The sequence below is a fragment of the Mus musculus genome, chromosome 16 (assembly GCF_000001635.26).
Source record: "Mus musculus strain C57BL/6J chromosome 16, GRCm38.p6 C57BL/6J".
Taxonomy (NCBI): Eukaryota; Metazoa; Chordata; class Mammalia; order Rodentia; family Muridae; genus Mus; species Mus musculus.
In genome coordinates this window covers 28,579,141-28,599,926 of record NC_000082.6, presented here as the reverse complement: position 1 = coordinate 28,599,926, position 20,786 = coordinate 28,579,141, and the positions used below count along the sequence as shown (strand labels likewise).

The 20,786-nt window shown below is 42.9% G+C and overlaps 1 protein-coding gene across 1 annotated transcript in view; it reads left to right on the top strand.

Moving 5' to 3' along the window:
- The window catches only part of Fgf12 (fibroblast growth factor 12), a 595,461-nt gene that overhangs the window by 153,317 nt on the left and 421,358 nt on the right, over positions 1 to 20,786 (top strand). The gene's annotated exons all lie outside the window — the stretch shown is intronic.

Here is a 20,786-nt window from a genome sequence, read left to right as displayed (position 1 = left end):
TCTTCTCCTAAGAGGATGTTAATACGTTTCTTCAATGACCTGGTTTGTCAGGTGATTAAAAAAAATGGCTATCTGAACTTCAACAACAACAAAACCATTTTATTTTATTTTGTGTGCACACAGATGTGTGAGGCTTCACAGTTGGAGGTCAGAGGACAATTTTTCAGGAATCAGCTCTCCCCTTCCTTCGTGTGGGTTCCCAGGACCAAGCTCAAGTCACTGGGCTACAGAACATGACTTTGTTTCCCACAGTCAGAAAGACAGTACATTTTCTTCCTTCTGTCTACAATAGATCATCTTTTTATTGCTTAGTTTGATTTTACTATGTGGACATGCCTGTTAGTTTATCGGTGCGTCTCCTGCTCGTTGTACAAGCTCTTTGTTGCTGTGTAACAGATTTTCCAAACTGCAGCTGTTTAAAAAATAAGTATCCATTCACCCACTAACCATTTCCACAAGAGAAATGTTTGGTGATAACATAGTTAAGTGCCCCTATTATTTTCCATGATAATGAGATGCTGGCCAGGTTGTTCTGCATCTGAAATCCTTTGGAAGTTGAGCTGGACTGGAAATTTGTTTCTGAAGTGGCACACACCCAATCCTCAGTGCATAGTAGGTGGTCATCAAATTCATGTGGCTAGAGCAGTGGTTCTCAACCTGTGGGTCATGACGCCTTTGCATATAAGATACATATGATTCATAATGGTAGCAAAGTTATAGTCATGAAGTATCATGAGATACTTGTGTGGTTGGGGGTCACCACAACGTAAGGAACTGCCTTAAAGGGTGATGGGATTAGGAGGGTTGAGAACCACTGAGCTAGAGTTAAGCTCTCAGGTCTTAAATTTCAGCCTAAGGCATTTTAATGTATTTTCTTTCCTATATATGGTAAGCTGAAGAGAATTACTGTTTGAATGGAGATTGCTGATAATTTACACTTTCTGCTTTCATTGACAAGAAGTGACCCATTTCCCAATGGAAGGAGAGCTACCAAAATAACTTGTGAGTTCAGGTTTAGGGACTTGTCCATACTATAGAAGTAGGGCAGACCTGGTGGAGTTGTGTAAAAGCACCCTGTGCTTCAATCTCTGTGTCTTAGGGACGTAAGGGCACGCCACTCATCACATTTAGGTTTACAGACCTGTTAGTGGTTATTGTGCAGTGTACAGTGGATATTTGTTTTATTTATTTATTTGATTTGATTTATTCATGTCCAATGCAAGCACAATGGACAGGCTAACTTTTGTACCCCTTTGGGGGTTTGATATTATATAGTATGATAGGAAGATGGAATTGTTTACTTTATAAGGGTCATCAAAGTACAAGGGTCCCATGTGTCTGACTAGTCTATGTAATCACCATTAATGTTAAGATGGTGAAATGGCTCCAAGGCCACACTCAACAGGACCAGCCAGCCCCCTCCCCTCCCTGTGATCTTCCATTAGCAATGTCTAGATATAGCCCTTATTTCAGGGACACATCAGTGTAGAGACTGGGAGAAGAAGGAAGAGGTCCACTTTGTCATTGTTCTTTTGTACTCTAGTCTAATACGATGAAGTAGCCTAAGGAGATATGAGAGGGGAGAGCCTGGTATGCTGGCAAACAGCTACTGCTGACACATGGGCTTTGTTTAAATTCTGAATGGCCTTGTGCCCTGATTATCTTGTGTATCTTTGCATTTCACAGATCTTGTCCCATTCATTTGCTGTACATCCAATCTGGGTGTTTGGTAGATGACCAAAAGGTAGAGCCTTTTTCTAATGAATATTACAAAAATTAATAATTATGAGCCAGGGTCCTTCAGATAAGCAGAACCAGGAGGAAATTTATCTGGATTATAAGAAACTGGATTATGTGGCTATGGAGTGTGGTTATCAGCAAATGTGCACAGTTCCTGCCTGTTTTACTGGGCTGCAGGTCCAGGAAAAGCTCACGTTTCTCAGAGAAGCCTGTATGGGGCCATTTATTTTATTGTGACTTTTATCTGATAGGCAGAGGTCCACTCCTCTGATAACAGGCAACCTGTTCTACCAATTCAAGTGATTTCAAGATTGCTCACATCCAAAAGATCACCGACATCAACAACCCAGAGAATGAATACTTCATGGCCAGTCACATAATGAAAAAGAAACCATTTTGGATACGTTGTCTGTGGGTTTTGTTTTTGTTATCAATTACTGGAGAAGGTATAACCCCTCCCCCAAGGTTCTGTCCAAGGTCAGTTCACATATGCGTTCCATCTGGGCACCTGAGATCTTACCTGCTGAAAAAGGAGCACCTTCAAAGGTGTTCTTCTTAGGTCTGAGCATCACACTTAGAGTAAGGCTCAGGAGCACAGGCCTTCATTCCTCACTTCAGACCCTAGCTGGCCCAGTATCAAGCTGGCCCTGGTCCTTCAATATTAATCCTTATCCCAAGAGCTGTAGCATGATTCCATCTTTCACTTTTGCCACTTTGCAACCTTCACATCTCAGGTTCCACGTACTTTAAAGAATTTGTTTTAACGGCTCTTTGTTTCCTCGTTAACCACTTCCATGCTCATCATTAAACAATAGAGGCACATACAAGCAACTTGATTATGGGTCTTTCACTGTGCATGTCCCTCTCAAAGCAACAGTCTGTAAGGTGGACCAAAGGAAGAGGACTCTGGGGACACAGACCAAGAATCATTTAGAGAAAGCTGTCAGTGTATGGTCTGGGAGAATGGAAGAAGAGAAGCTCAATTTTTGTTAATTAGGTGTCTTGTTCTGTTTTGTTTTGGAGACAGGATCTCTGTAGTACTGGCTGTCCTCAAACTCACTATGTAGATCAGGCTGGCCTGGAATTCATAGACATCCACTTGCTTCTGCCACCCAAGTGCTGGGATTAAAGGAGTGTGCCACTGTGCCCAGACTAACACCTTTTAAAGAAGAATTTAAAACAACGGAGAAGGGAATAGGAGCTGTGTCAGTGATTGACTCCATCGTCTACCTGACTCTCCATTAGCACTGAGTGTTCATGAGGGACTCTAGATTCCTACCCCATCTATTTGATAATTTGCTCCTAAAACTTTCTGCCACTCAACTAGACACATTGAGTAGCTTGTGAGTGTCGAGAGCTGTTAGAACCATATACTATAACCATAATGTTAATGATGCTGGGTCCACTGTATTCAGAACTTTCCTGGGAGGGGAAGGGGCTCCTGAGGCCCTGAGACCATTTCTTGGGAGGTGTGGTCATTATGAAATCTGGAAAGATTGGATGCCCAGATTGGTATTAAGGCAGTGGTCAGAAAGTGAGTGTCATACAGAGAGGGGCAGGAGCTACATCAGTTTAAAGGCTGATGCCTGGGAAAGAGGGGAGATCTAACAGACCTTGAACATGATAGAGTCTCTTAATGAGGCCAAATACCTCAATACATTTCCCACCTTCTTATAAGATAATATCAAACTTTGGCTGGCTCTGTTGGGTAAGGAAGTCGGACCCCGGCTGAGCAGGCCCTTTGGGGCGGACCGAGCACCTTGGGACCGTTAAGGAAGTGTTCTGCTCTCCACCGCCCTGGCAGGCGGCCCGGAGCTGCGTGAGTCAGTTTTGCGCTGAATCTCAGCATAATGGAGGAAGGGTGCTATTTTGGGATAACAGGCATATGATCAGCTCTTTTTTGAGCAGATTTCACAGGCCATGATGTTTGCAGAAAGAGTGACTTTCCAGAATACTTCAGTCTCTGCTGCTTGAGCACAGAAAGAAACAGTTTCATGGAGTGGTTGGCTCTCCCGGAGAAAGGTTTTTCACGTTTGATATCTAAAGCCCCGTTAACCATGTTAACAATGGCAGTGGCTACAGAGCCGTTTAACGGAAGATGCTTGTGTGTAGCTAATAAGCTGCATGCTATTATTTTAATCCAATGGTTGAAGTAAAAATGGAAGGTGTGGAGACACCATGAAACATCTGAAGGATGGTATCTCGGGAGCCCTGAATGAGTAGATCTCCCTGCCTTTCCTTTCCCCACCTCGCACACCCATAGAGCCATTATTTGATTTGTTTGTGTTCCTCGGCTGAGTTCCAAGGGAAGAGTCAGGTTTGGATTGGTTATTAAGAAGGGAGCTGCTAAGACTGAGTGCCAGTTTTCTTTCTTTTCCACATGCAATGTTATGATTATCTGCACTGCCCAGATTATAGAAATGGTCAAACTACAAGCATTATACAAAAGGTGTCATAAAGGTCATGTTTTCCAGGATGCTAAAGTTGGGGAATCTGCTTCCCACTAGATGTGCTATGGACAGTATGGTGCTATGAATACACAGGTCTCAACCTTGTTTCCAGATACTCACACGGTGGAATGTTTTCTACTTCATGGTGTAGCCGAATGTTTGGACAAACTGTTTATACTTACTTAGGCCAAGAGACCAGAGGTCACTATTAGAGCTAACTTGATACATCGTGAACTGTGTTAGCTTCCTTCTTGCCTCTTATCCTTTTTCCCATGTTTCTTTGTTTCTGGAAATTTCATCAATTAATACTTATCTGTAACTGAAGGCTCTTTGATAAGTGCGAGATGCAGATGTGTCCTAAATGCTTGCTCAGTGTACCCTGTTGTATGCAGATGACTAACTACACAGACATGGCTTTCATTAAACTGCTCCAAGGATACTTGCATTTCCAAGAGCAACTCAAATCTGACGTGTAAATCTGCAGCAGCTATGATGTCCCCTACTGTAAACAAGGGACATTGGTGTTCCTCATTCTGTGCCTGTTTGTCCTTCCAAGCTTGAGCCTGCAAATCACATTGTCACTGTCCTTTTTTTCTTCTTTTGAGGTCATTTATGTATAGAAATATATGCAGTAGCCTCTAGACCCAGGGCCTCTGCAAAATGGCCACTGGTACAACCCAGGTAGAGTCCTTGCTTTTCCCTTAAACATTTTCTTAAAACCTCTTCTTACATCTTATATCTTGTCCCTCTCCAATCATTGTTTATTCACAGTGTTCTAAATTACAGATATAAGTTAGCACGCTTTCCAAAGTAAAGCCCCAACTCACTTCTAAGCGTATTCATTTCTCCGTGGTGTTTATATCTTGGAGTCAGGCAGACCTGAGCTCAAATCTTCATTCCGCCCCTTTCTCTTCACGTGACCTTGGGTAACTAACTTCTGCATCTTAAAAGGTAAGAATGACAAGTGTGACGTGTAGTAAATTGACCTCAGTTTCTCAATACCTGACTTTTTCCATTGATTGTGGACAAGATCCTTCCTTGATCCTTGCTTAGTGCCCTTTAGTGGCATTCTTTATTCTGAGATACCCATCTCTTCTCTGTTTCCCACGGGAGCATCTTTAAACACAGTCACTTTTCTGCATCTACCATTTTCTCTTGTCTGGCTCTAATAATACTTATTCTTGCATTGAGGACTCACAGTTCTGTGGAGGGACTCCTTATGCCTTCCTGCCCTTTCCTTAGACCTTGAACACTAGATCAAGGCTCTGACTATCTGACTGAGATGGGGTTCCCTGAGAGGATCTTTCTTGGCCATCATTGCATCCCTACAATCTAGGGCAATGTCTGACACAAGGCAAGTGTTTAATGCAACCGACAAGAGAGCTCAGACAATGTGACAGCCAACAGTCATCACCAGGCGATAGGGACCTCACTTCACTGAAACAGCTCCATTTGCCATTCCCTTTTGCTCCAGTGCCCTTTTGATTTTATGACAGCTGGCTTGTCTAACTGCCTAATTTTATATGTGAGATCAACCCTAAGGGAAAACCACACATGGATACAGCAGGAAGGTATCAGACTGGAGTCCAAATCAGAACTTACTATATGAGACAGCTAAAGAAGAGGATGGGCTGCAGGGTGGTACTGTACATATCTGCAAACTTCCCATAGGCAGGAGGGAGGAAGGTCATGGGAATGTTGCCAGCGTCATATGGCAGGCCCTGAAAGATTATATCCAATGTCCGTATACTAGTTCTAGGCTCTCATAAATGTGGTATTCTTGGGAAAGGATCTTTGATGATGTCCCTCCCCAGGTAAGACCATTCCTGCAGATTTGGGTAGATGCTAAATCAAATTAAGAACTCTCTTGAAGAGGCACATGGAAGGCTTATCTGTGAAGACGGAGGCAAAGAGCCTACTGGTACATATTAGTAAAGTGTCAACACCCCTTTCTCCAAGGCTGTGTCCCCAACAAACACCTGGAGAACACAGCCACGTGGACACCTCGATTTTGAGCAGGCTGCTTCAGAACATTGCCTGTGAGGCCGAAGGTTTGCATACCTTTTAGCTATAGGCATGCAGCAATGCAAATGTCATTCTGAGGTTGAATTAGGTTTCTTCTGAGCATATTCCTTTTATTTATTTATTTATTTATTTATTTATTTTCAATCTTTCTGTAATAGATGATGTGACGTGTGTGTGTGTGTGCGTGTGTGTGTGTGTGTGTGTGCGCGCGCGCCCATGCAGTTTTGCCTTTCCTTGGGCCTCCCCTTTCCTGGGGTTCCTATCCCACAGAAGGCTCTAACACTGCAGGACTCACAAGCGTGACCTAGAGGCGAGGAAGAAGTGTTTGCTGGACGTGGAAGTGCTTTGCGGAAGTATGGTCATCTTGCTGACTAATAAGCACGAACTTCCCGGAAAATACGGGGAATTTGTGGGTGTGTTCCTGCGAAGCCATAGGCTCGCCTCTGCCTCGTTTAGCTGTGCTTTGCTGCCATCGTGTGGTCGCTCTGGTACTTGTCAGCGTTCCGAGTTTTGTAGCTCAATGCTTTATAAACTTTTAAAGATTTATAAACAGGAATTTTCTTAACAGAAAAAACACACTGCGACTATAACCCATGTTTCATATCCAGCGGGGCTGGACATTTGCAGCTGACACTTGCATCGACATCTACAGCTAAGTTATGCAAACCTTCAGCCTCATAACTAATATTTTGGAACAGCCTCCTCGAAATCAAGGTATCCATGAGGCTGTGCTTTTCCGGTGTTTGTGGATACAGCTTTGGAGTTCTGACTTTGCGTTGTTAACGTTCTTACCTTAGAAAATGTTGGAGACTAGGATTGGTAATACCATTTGAAGAATTACAGCAGTTATGTTTGTTTGTTTGCTTGTTTTTCGAGACAGGCGTGTGTGTGTGTGTGTGTGTGTGTGTGTGTAGCAGGTGATAAAAAAACAATCACAATTCACTGAGCATCTGTTATGAGGAAAACTCAGCTCAGAAGGCTTTGTGTGGCTGACCCTACTCAGCATTCAGAGGTCAGCAGAGGTGCGGCTGCGTTCCACATTGGGTGGCATGGACTGGGGTAGGACCAGAGCAGTGGTCCCAGGAGCTTACATTCCTAGGAAACATTCACACTGTACAGAAGCCTCCTTTGAGGCTTGGTTTCAGTTCTGCTTGAGGTTTCTGCACAATCAAAGAAAAACTTAAAATATATACAGCACCCCAGTATGGCATAGAGTGTCGAGCTCAAGGCTGCATTTACGGCCCATCGGGCCTTAACTTGCCCAAGCTTATCTTGGGAGCAGCACTTTATTTGATAATGAACTGTGAACAATGGTTTCTGTTTTATATGGATCGCTGTAAGTGTGGAGACCTCAAGGATCAAGTATTTTAAGCTTATTTCCGTAAGCAAGACAAGGATTCTATTCCAATTAGCATTTTGTGAGGCCTAGCACAAAGCATCTACGTCCCCCTGGCTGCTGGCTCCTGCAGGGAAAATCTTCCTAAATCTTCACGGAAAATCTCCCTGAAGCACAAAGAGCTAGAAACATTCAGCCCCGAAGCAGCAGCCCGTGTCCAAATGGAACACAGGACCTTATTTTCAGAATCGATCTCTGATAGTTTCAAAGAACAAAAACTTTGAAAAATGTAATCATACTGAGATCTCGCACAAGCAAACACATGCTGCACACACACTTCCCTTCATTCTGAGATTAGATCAATTTATTTACCAGTCTGTGTGTGTGTGGGGGGGGGGGGGGACTGAATCTGTGGAAAAAAGAATTGTATTCCAAGTAGCCTGCCTCAAGTGTTAACTGCTGCCGCGCATGCGCGAGCTTCCTAGTAGCAATTGGTGATGGTAGAGTTGAGTGCTGAGCAACTGCATAGGTTCATTCTGTTTCAGCAGCCTCTACATGCACTTGCCGACTGTGACTTGTGGCCGCTCAGGGTGTAGCTGTGTTCACACTGTCACTGGTCCACTCCTAGTGGAGGTGGTATCCCTAGACGTTACCATGACAGCTTTCCTCCTTAGGGAGTGATAAGATAACGGTTAAGTCCCCGGCCCTTCCTCATTTGATGCAGATGCTGCATTAAAACACTAACAGCTGCTGCAGACAAGAAAGGAAATCAGGATTGTGTGAATGAAATCCTGACATTGTGCACAGGGTGAATGTGGGAGTTGTGAATTTGAAGGGATGAGGAGCTGGGGGAAGCAGCACTGACTCCTTGGAGGTCAAACTGTTTAACTATCCACCAGCTGCTTGGTTTATCATCGGTGTGACTGGCTTGGTTGGTTGAATGTTTCTAGGGATCTCTCTCTCTCTCTCTCTCCCTCTCTCTCTCTCTCCCTCCCTCCCTCCCTCTCCCTCTCTTTCCCTCACTCTTTCTCCCCTTCACCTCCCTCTTCTCCCCTCCCCTTTCAATTCTCTAGCAGTCTCTTGTTATCCTTCTTATTTTTATAACCCAAGTTGCAACGTCCCTGTCTCATTATGGCTTTATTTATTTTAGACTTAACAAGGTTTCTCTTTAACCTGTCTAAAGATTTGCCTGATAAGCTCTTTTAAAAAACACAACATTAAGAGCTGAGTTCTTATCCTGTTTCTATTTCCTGTGTAATTAGTTTCTTTTGTTAACTTTGGGCTTTGTTTTCTTGTCTAGTCCTTTCAAGGATGGCCCCATGTTACTTGTCTAAGCTTTTGGTCTTTTTATGACTGCTATTAATGTCCTTTCTATGGCTGCGTTCCTTTTCACTTACATTTTCCTGCGTGATTTCTACTTTTTCTGTTTTATTTCTTCTTAAACACATTGTTATTTTATTTGCTAAAAAATTATGTTTTGTTTTCCACTTAATTATGCTGTTTTGTTTTGTTTTCTTCGGTTTTAACTCCAAGTGTCAATCCATTGTTGTAGGTTGTCTTATTAAGACATCTATAGCCTTGACAAAACACTATGACCAAAAAGCAAGTTAGAGAGGAAAGGCTTTTTTTGAACTTACACTTCCACATTGCTGTGCATCACTGGAGAAAGACAGGACAGGAATTCAATAAGGGTAGGTGCCTGGAGGCAAGAGCCAATACAGAAGCTGTGGAGGTGTGCTGTTTACTAGCTTGCTCCTCATCCCTTGGTCAGGCTGCTTGTTTGTTTGATTTCTCTGCCTCTGCCTCTGCCTCTGCCTCTGCCTCTGCCTCTGCCTCTGCCTCTGCCTCTGCCTCTGCCTCTGCCTCTGCCTCTGCCTCTGCCTCTGCCTCTGCCTCTGCCTCTGCCTCTGCCTCTGCCTCTGCCTCTGCCTCTGCCTCTGCCTCTGCCTCTGCCTCTGCCTCTGCCTCTGCCTCTGCCTCTGCCTCTGCCTCTGCCTCTGCCTCTGCACTTTCCCTCCCTCCCTCCCTTCCTTCTTTCCTTCCTTCCTTCCTTCCTTCCTTCCTTCCTTCCTTTATATATTAACTTTTTATTGATTCTTTGTAAATGTCACATCATGCATCCTAGCCCCACTCATCTCTCCATCCCATCATTTCTGCCCTCTTCCCCATTAAAAGAGGAAAATAATCATGGTAGCTGTAGTGTATCCACACATCTTTAATTGCAAATGTTCACTGCAATGAATCATTGGTCTAGTTCAAGGTCTCTGGCTTCTGCTACACTGTGATGGTTTGAAGATGCTTGGGCCAGGGAGTGGCATAGTTAGAAGATGTGGCAGTATTGGAGTGGGTGTGGCCCTGTTGGAGTAGGTGTGTCACTGTGGGTGTGGGCTTTAGACCCTAATCCTAGCTACCTGGAAGTCAGTATTCTGCTAGCAGCCTTAAGATGAAGATGTAGAACTCTCAATTCATCCTGTACCATGCCTGTCTAGATGCTGCCATGCTCCCACCTTGATGATAATGGACTGAACCTCTGAACTATAAGCCAGACCAAATTAAATGTTGTTCTTGTAATAGTTGCATTGGTCATGGTGTCTGTTCACAGCAGTAAAACCCTAAGACAAACACCACCAATAATGGATACTCACTGGGACTCCTCTTGGATGTCCTGTGGTTGCTCTGTGTCATGGGCATCCTGTATCTTTGGTTTTGTAGGACAGACCCCTTCACCTGCTCCAGCAGTTCATAGATGGAGCAGATGCTAGAGTGGACCAGATCAAAGCCTTGGATCTAGACCTGGGTGGTAGCTGAGTTGATCAGCCTGCCAGGTTTTCTGCAACCACTCTCTGGGTGAGCTCTCCAGCTCTGGCTAGTTCATTCAATGCTGAAGCTGTTAAGGGGATAGAGCCAGCTCTCCAGCTCTCATGCCCTATGGGCCAGCTCACTCTTGCCCATCCCAGTAGAGGCAGCTCTACTGTTCCCTTCAGGCAATGTGCAGGGCCCACTCTTTTGGGTGCTGCAACCAGTGAGGGGCAGGGCCAATTCTCCCGCTCTCATGACAGCCTGCTTTCTTATAGAACCCAGAATCACCAGCTTAGGGGTGGCAAAAACGCAATGGGCTGGACCCTCTCCCATTGACTGATAATTGAGAAAATATCTCTGCTGAATCTTATGGCGGCATTTTGTCAACTAAGACTTATTTCTCTCTAATGACTTTAGGTTGTATCAAGTTGACACATAAAACCATCCAATAAGTACATGGGGAGAGACATTTTGTGTGATTTAAGTCTTCTTAAGATGTCTGATGCTTTCACGACCTGGTATGATTCTGAGTGAGTTTGAGAAGAGCTTGTTGGTTTAGATGAAGGTTCCCTGTATGCCTACTTAATCCAGTTGAACACCACAGCTTCTCTACTGATCTCCATTGGAGTGATTCATCCATCATCAAAAGTGTGGAGCTGCAATCTCCTATTTATATGTTATTATTTTCCCCTATGTTTCTATCAATAATCCTTTAGGTATTTGGTTACTTGTTCACATAACACATACATATATTATGTTTTTACCTTTTTGGCTAGTTGATCTATTCATCATAAAATTCTTTGTTTCGTCTTGATTTTCTAAATGTTGTTTCTACTCAATATGGAATTCTGGGTTGACTGTATTTAAGTCTCTTAAAGCATTATTTCAAATTATGCCAGCATGGTTTTTTTTTCTTTTTCATTTTTTTGTCTTTTTATAATGTCAAGATTTATTGAATAGCAATAAATTCAAATTGCGTAGCAGTTTTTGTTTGTTTTTCAGGAGAAAAGGAAAATTTAATAGAGTGCCCTAAACCAGTAGTTGAGATAAACAAAATTTTCATATAGTGCTTTCCCACCTTTTACAGAAAATAGATTCTCTTCTCACATTAATATAGCCTGAATATGGAAAATGGTTTTCTCTCCCTCTACTCCTTCCAGTTCCTCTCCACATCCTCTCCCATCTGGATCCATCCCCTTTCTGTCTCTCATTAGAAAACAAACTGGCTTCTAATGGACTGCAATGAATTATAAGACTAAAAAACAGAGCTATCACACTGGAATTGGACAAAACAAACAGAAGGTAAAAGAGCTCAAGACCAGGCACAGGCATCCGAGACTTGCTCATTCACACATAATCTTTTGTATTTTGACTCACAAATTCCAAATATCTTAGCAGCCCCAACTTCTGACCTTGTGTGCTAGACACTGAGAGCATTTTAGCTCAGTCATGTCTGGCCTGAGCTCTCTGTTTCCTACCTATTGTGCAACAGGACTACTAGCAGAGCTCCCACTGCCATGGATCAAATCGTCTGGTCAGAGACTGCTGTCTTCCTTCAGACTTTGTCTTTCACCCTGACTCCTGGAAAGGCACCCCAGGAGGAAAGCTGGAATCAGTGTCTGATCTAGCCTCATGTTTTCATGCCTCATGAAGATCTGGTTCAAGCAGGGTACCTTATCCACGTAGGGAAGGATTAATATTTCCAGATAGGTTTTGTAAGATTCAAGTTGTTTATGGGTGGAGAGTAGATGCTTTTCTAATTACTCTGCCATAAGTAGAAGTGAGATGAGAGCTTTTGTACTGTTTTGGTTTGAGCATTACATGCAAAAGTCTATGCATGGTTGCTAGGTCTTCTCGATGACCAATTCATTATACCTGACAGTAACCTGACAGGTGTATGTATTCCAAGCAGTGGGAATAGAGTAAGAGGGGGCTTTCCTTCTATTTTTTAAGGGAGAAAAATAAGTATTTTTTCCTCCAAAATACTTGAAATATTTAAAGGATAAAATATTTTGTAGTAGATGTTTATTATTTCTATTTTAAAAATACCTTTCAAATTTTTGATGCCTCTTTTTTCCTTCGCTTTTCAGTTATGTGTAGCACTAGGAGTTGAACCTAGAGTTTCTTGCATGTCAGTAGTGTATTTTATCATTGAGAAATAACTCAGATTCTTGTTTTTTTTTTTAAAAAACCTTTTGTGTTGACACAAGTCCTCCCTACCTTGCTCAGATGGCCTTGAACCATAGGCAGTCTTTATGCTTGTGAGATTCCTGTCCCAGCTTTCTGAATGGCTGGAAATACTGGTCTGGGCCACAGATACAAGAATTTCTTTTCCTTAAGTGATCTCTGAACTCTAGCTACAAATCTGGAGTCCTTCATTTTGTAGCTCCAAACCCCTTTCTGTCTTTATCTCTTTGTCTGGTTTGACATTCTAGTTGTTTCTGTAGTATATTTTAAATGACCCTTCCCTTTCTTTATCATCTAGCAACCTTCATAAACTTCATTCCTTAATACTGGTTTCTATATTAATCACAGTTCTCTAGAGAAAGAGTATTGTGTGTGTGGGTGGAGAGTAGGCAACTGAAAATATGGAGATTGGAAAGTCCCAGTATCTATAGCCTGAGACTGGAGATCCAAGAGTGCAGGTGTGCAGTTCTACTTCTTGTCTGATTGGGGTTGTGGACTATTTATCTTGTAGATCTAGTTGTAAAGTTGGCAAGCTCAGACCCCAGAAGAGTTGGTGCTTTAGTGTCAGTCTGGAGTCTGGTCAAAACTGATGAATGTCCCAAATCAAGGCATCCTACTGGGAGGGGTCTCTTATCTAGTCTTTCAGTTGACTGGAAAAGCCATGGTCTCTAGAAAGAACATCTGCTTTCATCAGTCTACTGATGCCCATATGAATCTCATTCAGAAAGATCCTCCCAGACACAGCTGGAATAATGTTTCGTTAAATACCCTGATCCTCTGTGGCCCACAATAAGGCTTGCACATAGGATAAATTATCATAATTTACTCACGTGTAGTCCAAGTGTGATTTTATCTTTTTTTGTGGCCAATATTTATTACTCTTCATCTCATCACAACAAATATCCTGACAGAAGCAGCTCAAAAGAGGAGAGGTTAGGTTCTCTCACAGTTCAGGGGCTAGAGGTACATCATGACAGAGAAGGTTTATCTGTAGGAATTTGGTCCATGGAAGCAGGAGCTTGCTGATATTCTTGTTGCAACAGTAAGTGGGAAGCAGAGGGCTCAGCTCAGTAGTGAATGGTACCTCAAGTCTTGTTCTCTCATGTCGCCAGTGAATCCGAGTTTACATCCAAACCATAGCACTGTGTGTGGCACATCACAAATGCATCATAAACAGTTGTTATTTTTGTCACAGCTGAAGGCTTAGTTAGGTCTCCTATTGATTTTGAGCTCTTTCATATGCAGTAAAATAACATCAAGGCTGCAGAGTCATCACTACCCCTGAGCAGTGAGTTTCCACATCCTATCAGCACTGTGTCCCAAAGCATCAAATTCCACACTGTTATTCTTAAATATCTATGTTTATTGTAACACAGAACTCAGATTTGTTCACAGGACCATTTGATTCTAGTTGTTAGTACCAAATTAGTACCAGGGTGACTATTTTTTCAACATAATATTTTTATTGATTATTTGGGAATTTCATATACTCCATCCTGATCATACTCAATCCCTAGTTTTCCCAGGTCTGCCCCCAACCCTGTATACCCCCTTAGATGATGAAGAAGAAGAAGAAGAAGAAGAAGAAGAAGAAGAAGAAGAAGAAGAAGAAGAAGAAGAAGAAGAAGAAGAAGAAGAAGAAGAGGAAGAAGAAGAAGAAGATGATGAAGAGGAAGAAGAAGAGGAAGAAGAAGAGGAAGAAGAAGAAGAAGAAGAAGAAGAAGAAGAAGAAGAAGAAGAAGAAGAAGAAGAAGAAGAAGAAGACAAAGAAGAAGAAGAAGAAGAAGAAGAAGAAGAAGAAGAAGAAGAAGAAGAAGAAGAAGAAGAAGAAGAAGAAGAAGAAGAAGAAACAAGTCCAGTTTTTTTGTTGCCCATATATTCACTGGAGCATGGTCAAACTCCCAGTGACCAGTCACTTAAAGAAAAGTGAGTCCTTTCTCACCTCCATCCCTGTCAGAAGCCATCAGCTGTGGAGATCTACACCTTAGCATCTGTCACAATTTTCAGCTGTTCTCTTCAATAGCTTCCTGTCTAGACTGCTACTTTTTTGGAGTGTGTGAGGGAAGGGGTTGCCATAGAAGCCTTCTATGCAAAGTAACTTTCTTGAATCACAAGCTTGATTGAGAATATGGCAAATTAACCTTTCAGTGACTTCCCATGGTTAAAAATTCCAGGTTTTTCAGACTATCTAACCATTCATGTATCTAGTATGATATAGTTTAGGAAACATGATCTGTCATGCACATTGTAATGCCTATTGACCAACACAGTAGTGATTTGTTCTCATAAAATAATGTAAAGGTTTTGCTGGAAATGACTCATGAAGATGTTTTATTGATTCATTTTCTATATATTAGTGTTCTGCCTACATGAATTCACGTGTGCCATATACATTTCCTGATACCCATGGCATTCAGAAGAGGACATCAGATCCCCTGGAACTGGAGTTGAGGGTTGTTGTGAGCCATCATGTGGGTTCTGGGAATGTAACCAGGTTCCTCTGCAAGAAAAACAAAAAACAAACAAACAAACAAAAAAATACAAGTGTTCTTAACTGCTGAGCTCCCCAGTGATATTTTTGATACAGATTATTTGATACAGATTATTTAAGTTAGCATTGAGGTTTGAAATGTCATACACCTTTCCTAGTTTGCTCTGTGCTTCTTATCACTGTTTGAGATGAGAGCCCTCATCTCTCCGCTCCTAGTTCCAGCTACCTGCTGTCTGCTGCCTGACTGTCCCTCTTATTGTGGATCCTAACCCTCTGGAGTCACCAGGCCAGATAAACAGATAAGGCCAGATAAATCTTATCTTCTGTAAGATGCCTTGGGCATTATGTTTTATCTCAGCAATTTAAAATTAACTAATATGGAAGTGATTCTCAGGAGGGAGCAGTTGCTGTGACAGCTCTGACCTGACCATGTTTTCATTTTGAGGACTCTGAAAGAGTTGGGGATTCTACACCAGAAAGCGGCTGAATAACTCAACTGACCATCCTAGTAGGAGCTCGGAAGACAGTGCTGGGAGCAATATAGACTATGGGACCTAGCGAAAGAAGTATTAGAAGGTAATGATATTAGCATCTGGGCTAGAGTCTACCCTTGTATACTTTGACAAAGAATGCGGCTGCTTTCTGCCCTTGTGCTAAGAACCTCCCTAAGGCTAAATTAAAAGTTAATGGACTAATTTCTTTTTTTTTATTACGTATTTTCCTCAATTACATTTCCAATGCTATCCCAAAAGTCCCCCCCTCCCCTACCCACCCATTCCCATTTTTTGGCCCTGGCGTTCCCCTGTACTGGGGCATATAAAGTTTGTCTGATGGACTAATTTCTTTGGTGGGGAAGATTTCAAGAGAGTCTAATTGTGGGACTGTGAAAGGGAGCCTGGGCAGCCTGGTTCCTGGTTGAGCTAAGGCTTGAAACCCCAGAAACCCTGAAGGAATGGTAGGCACTTCACCTGTTCCCGTGCACCACGCACCAGGCTCCTGTCACTAGCCACAGTCCCTCATAGACTTTGTGGCCATCAGTCACATATGGGCAATGCCCGAAGCCCCTCCACAAGTAGAGGATGTGACCCGTGGACATGTAGGCTTAAGACAGATCTCCATATTAATGAGGTACCTAAAGGTCTGGAGGGCTTAGCCAATAAGCTTTCCTTACTAGACACTCCTCCCTGCAAACGGTATTTAATCTCAGGCCCACCCTGAGAAGTGAGGTACAGTTTTACACATCCACTTTCCACCATGACAATAAATGCCTTAAAACCATGGACTGTCTCTTTTCATCGGGATCTGCCATGGGGAGCCATGGAGAAGGGCTTCACCTATAGAGCCACCTTCTAATCTCCCATAGAAAGCCTCTTTGTGCTCACAGCCGTGGCCAAGTCCAAGCCTGCCACTACCCTGCAGGACTAGCCAGAGCTCTTCCTTCACCACCCTTCCTCCCCCGGCTATATCCAGCCTGGGGAGGAGGAGTACTCAGTTCTCAGCTCTTCCATGGCTTCCAATGGCACCTGGGTGTCCAAGAGCCTGAGAACCCCATCGCCCCTACCTTGTCACTGGCCCGGAGATCCCAAACTAGCTCCCGTTATCCTGATCCTCAGACTGTGGTTCCCAGCCCCCCAGAGTGGTGTCCTCTGGCTTCCCTAAGGCCCAACACCTGCCCAGCGACAGCGTGGGGTAAGCGAGGCCACTCCTGTGGCGGAGTGGACGCTGGACCCCACAATCTTACATCTAATATTAACTATTTTGTGGTTATTATTAACCACAGTTATGTGGGTCTAGAAAGAAAGAAACACAAAATAAAAATAATACAAAATTTTCACGATGGATAGTTTGAAGAGAAAAGAAGCACACTGGGGTCTAATATTTCAGCCAAGGCTCCTAGTGAAAGAAATGATAATGAAGAGAGGCCAGATCTGTACTGGAATACAGTTGAAGCTGCCCCCAGGACAACACTTCACCCAGCTAACCTTATAACCTATGGAAGAAAATGGCCTAAAGAGTTGTCTGCTCCCAGACACAAATAGCAAATCAAATGGTCACAAATGTGACCCCAGGGGTCAAGGGTCCATCACAGGTTTGCAGCCAAACTTGACAATGTGGTATACACACTACCAGCTTTAGACTTATCATGGATCCATGAGGCACTGAGTTGTGGAATGTTCTGTCTCAGTTCCAGAGAGCCGTTGAGGCAAGGTATGTGGCAGAGAAGTCACTGCCTAGAAGTCTTGAAAAGCAATTGCAGGAAGTCTGAACTGTGTTGGATAGCCCAAGAAGATGAAGATGCCAGAACGGTGGGAGGTTTGCAAAGGAGAGCTGCAAACTGGGAGCAGAAACAACCCAGTATCATGATCTATATTGTAGGAAGCAAAACTGGAGGCCTGCAACCATCTAAGCCTTTGGACGCCAGACACAGATAGCTTCAGGATTTGACATTTAATCTCCTGGGTTTGGCTTACTTTGTTTCAGTATTTCCTCATTGTGTTCCCAACCTGCTTTGTGGAATGATAATAAATACTCTGTACCACTTCATGTTGGAAGTCTACAATTTGCTCTACTTTTCAAACAAGGAATCATAATTCAGAGATTGATTTGAGTCTCAGAAGAGATTTTGGTTGTTTAAATAGTGTTAAAACTTAGATATTATGGGGGCTTTGGGAGTTGGACTAAATGCATTTTGTATTATGATATGGTCAGGAACCTATGGGAGCCAGCGAGATATCACCCATAATTTAGGGCATTTGAATACTTGATCTTCCATTGGTAGCTCTGTTTGGGTAGGTTTAGAAAGTGTGACATTGCTGGATGAAGTGAGTCACTGGGGCCAGGCTCTGATGTTTCAAATGCTATATATCATTCCAAGTTTAATCTTTTCTTCCTGAGTGAGAGTGACGATGTGAACTCTCAACTTGCTGCTTCTGCCTTGCCTGCTTGCTGCCATGGTTCCCAGCTGGGATGGTGATGGACTCTTACCATGTTCAAACGGTAAACCCCAGTAATTCCTATCTTCTCTTCATTTCCTGGGTCATGGTGTTTGCTCACAGCAGTGGGGAAGTCAGCAAAGCACATGGCCAACGATCCCCTGTAGTCCGCTTTCTTCCTTGAGTATTTTCAATTTGTTCAACAGAGGCATCCAATGGGGTCACATTGAAAACCTTCAACCCTTAAGACTTGAATTTGGAATTTTCCAAGTCTACTCATGTTTTCTATTTTGTATTAATCTATTTGTTATTTGTGCATGTGTATGGGCAAGGTCCTGCCTGGGTTTCCGTGCGCCATATGCATGCAGTGACCCATAGGGGTTGGCACTGGATTCACTGGACTGGAGCTACAGGTGGTTTTGAGCTACTGTGTAGGAGGAATCTGAAAACCCTGATCCTCTGTAAGAACAATAAGTACTCTTAGACACTGAGCCATCTCTCCAGCCCTAGTTTATATTTTAAACATGTAAATCAAGAATTTAGAAATGAAGGTGTCAAAGTGAAACAACCAAGAGCATGTCACAAGCCTCCATTCTCTCTCAGCGTATCCTGACCCTTAGCAGGATGAAAATGTGAAGGTTTTGAAGTTTCATTCAAAAGAATGCACAGCTGCAGGGTTTCCACTCAAACCATGTGCTCATTTAAAGATGTCGTACCTTGGTTTACTCTTTTAATGTCTCAATTATGCTTCTAGTCATTTGCCTATTAAAAGGGGCCATTCAGTACACTTAAAACTAATAACTCAAAAGGCTTTTCTCTCGCATGTTTTTATTGCATTTGCTCTTTGACAATCCCACAGATGTATAGAGTGCATTCTAATTACTGCAATGCCCAACATCTCTAATCCTCTTTGTGGAGACTCCCAGACAGTGTTGGCGTTTATAATTCTTCCACAAGAAGCAGTTGGTTAGACCTGATTGCTGATGACACCACATGCCTTAGAAAGAGTTTTCAAAATGATACGGATTATCTCTTTTCACCAGATCAAGGCGATGTGAGCGAAGCTACAGAGCAGACGTGTTCGTTCTTACACTTGTGGCTCATGGTCACCCTGGCCATGCTGGTTGTGAATAGGAGTTTTAGTGGACTAGATCGGGTATTTTGAAGAACTCACTGGATGTGTAATATTTGCCATCACTTTTGGATCCCACTTTACATTCAGAAAGGCTGTTCAGAATCTAGAATCATTTCTGTGACCAATTATTACCACAGTGTAATCTAAATTTGTATAAGCATCAAAGCTAATTGACTCTAGCATCCCTTGTAAAGACTTCATCCCATTACAAAGCACAAATGACAACCATAGACCACTTCCCCTCAAATAAGTAGATATAATTGAGGTGATGAGAAGAGAGACTGGGGTTTAATAGAGGAGCAGAAAGGTTATAAAGAAATTCAGTGTGGTCTGAATAGGGATTTTCTCCTGTATCGAGCCTTAGAAAGACACACACCCTGTGAACCACTTTAAGGAACTAGTAGACAAGTCATAGAGTATTGGGAACATGTGCCCTGGGAGAGCTCATTCCTGTCCCATTGTCACTGGAAATAGCCAGCATGTATTCCACGAAAGGATTCCAGTACAGTTCATGGAAACAAAAGTGGTCAGCAAAATGAAACTCAAAATTAGCACGTGGAGTTTGGAATCTCTGAGGCATATTGTTACAGTTGAGCTGGAGTCTGGGTGGTTTGCCCTGTGCCACGTTCCACAGGTGCTCTTGGTTATCAGGGACAGAGCTGATCTAGCCATTCATTCCCCATGTGACAGATGTGGTCCTTAAGTATGAAAGACGAGCAACCAAATGAAAAGTTTGGTTTATTTAGTTTGCTCTTCTTAGCCTACCACGAAATAGACATTTCGTTTATAATGTGATATAGGCCCTTAAAGTACTGTGTAAGATGTCATTCTTACACAGTAGTTTAAAGAAGCAGTTGAGAAGCAGGGTGATCATTGTTCACAGTGACACAGATGATAAATAACAAGAGGTTTGGATCCTACTCAGTGAGGCTCAAAACCTTTATCCCTGGAGTTCTGACCTCAGTTAGTTAGTAGGGCTTTCTCCAGTCAACATTTATAGCTAGACATTTGAATCAAGCTCAGAGTTATGTAGTGATTATTTTTAGTATTTTTACTTTAGTATTTTTGGGTAGAATGTACTCTGAACACAGAGACCCCTCTGCCTTTGGTCAGGCAAACTAGGTAATTATTTCTTCTCAAGTTTCCAAACCTAAGTTTGTCTCAGAAAGTGTAGCCATGTGTTTCCAGTTTCCTTACCCAAAGCTAGAAATTGTCTCTAAAACTGACAAAAAGGTTAGTTTGAGCAGAGTCAGGAAGTTCCTTGTGTGGAGGGATTAGAAAGGTAGAAGGTTTCCTGAAGTCGTATTGAGAGACATCTCTTTGGAGTCCCAGCCATTGACCTCAGTTTGCTGGTGGACTTTCACACTAGTGATGATATCTTACCCACAAAAGAACCCTCTCGATGCTTTGTGGCCAATCCCTTTTCTTCTAAGGCTTAGCTTCTCCAGTTTCTGCAATTCTAGTCTTTCCATCATGCACCTCAGACGACTCTGCTCTGAACAATAGCCATCTGGGAGCAATGATCGCTGTGAGACAGAATTCCCTGCCCACCTGGAAGGTAAACATCCGTGAAACACCTGCCCGTGAAGGGTTTTCTATGAGTTACAAAGATCAATGGTTGGGGGAGGGGGGCGGAGATTCTTTTCTGTAGAGGTTAGAATTCGCTATCGCAGAGTCACAGTTGAAGGCT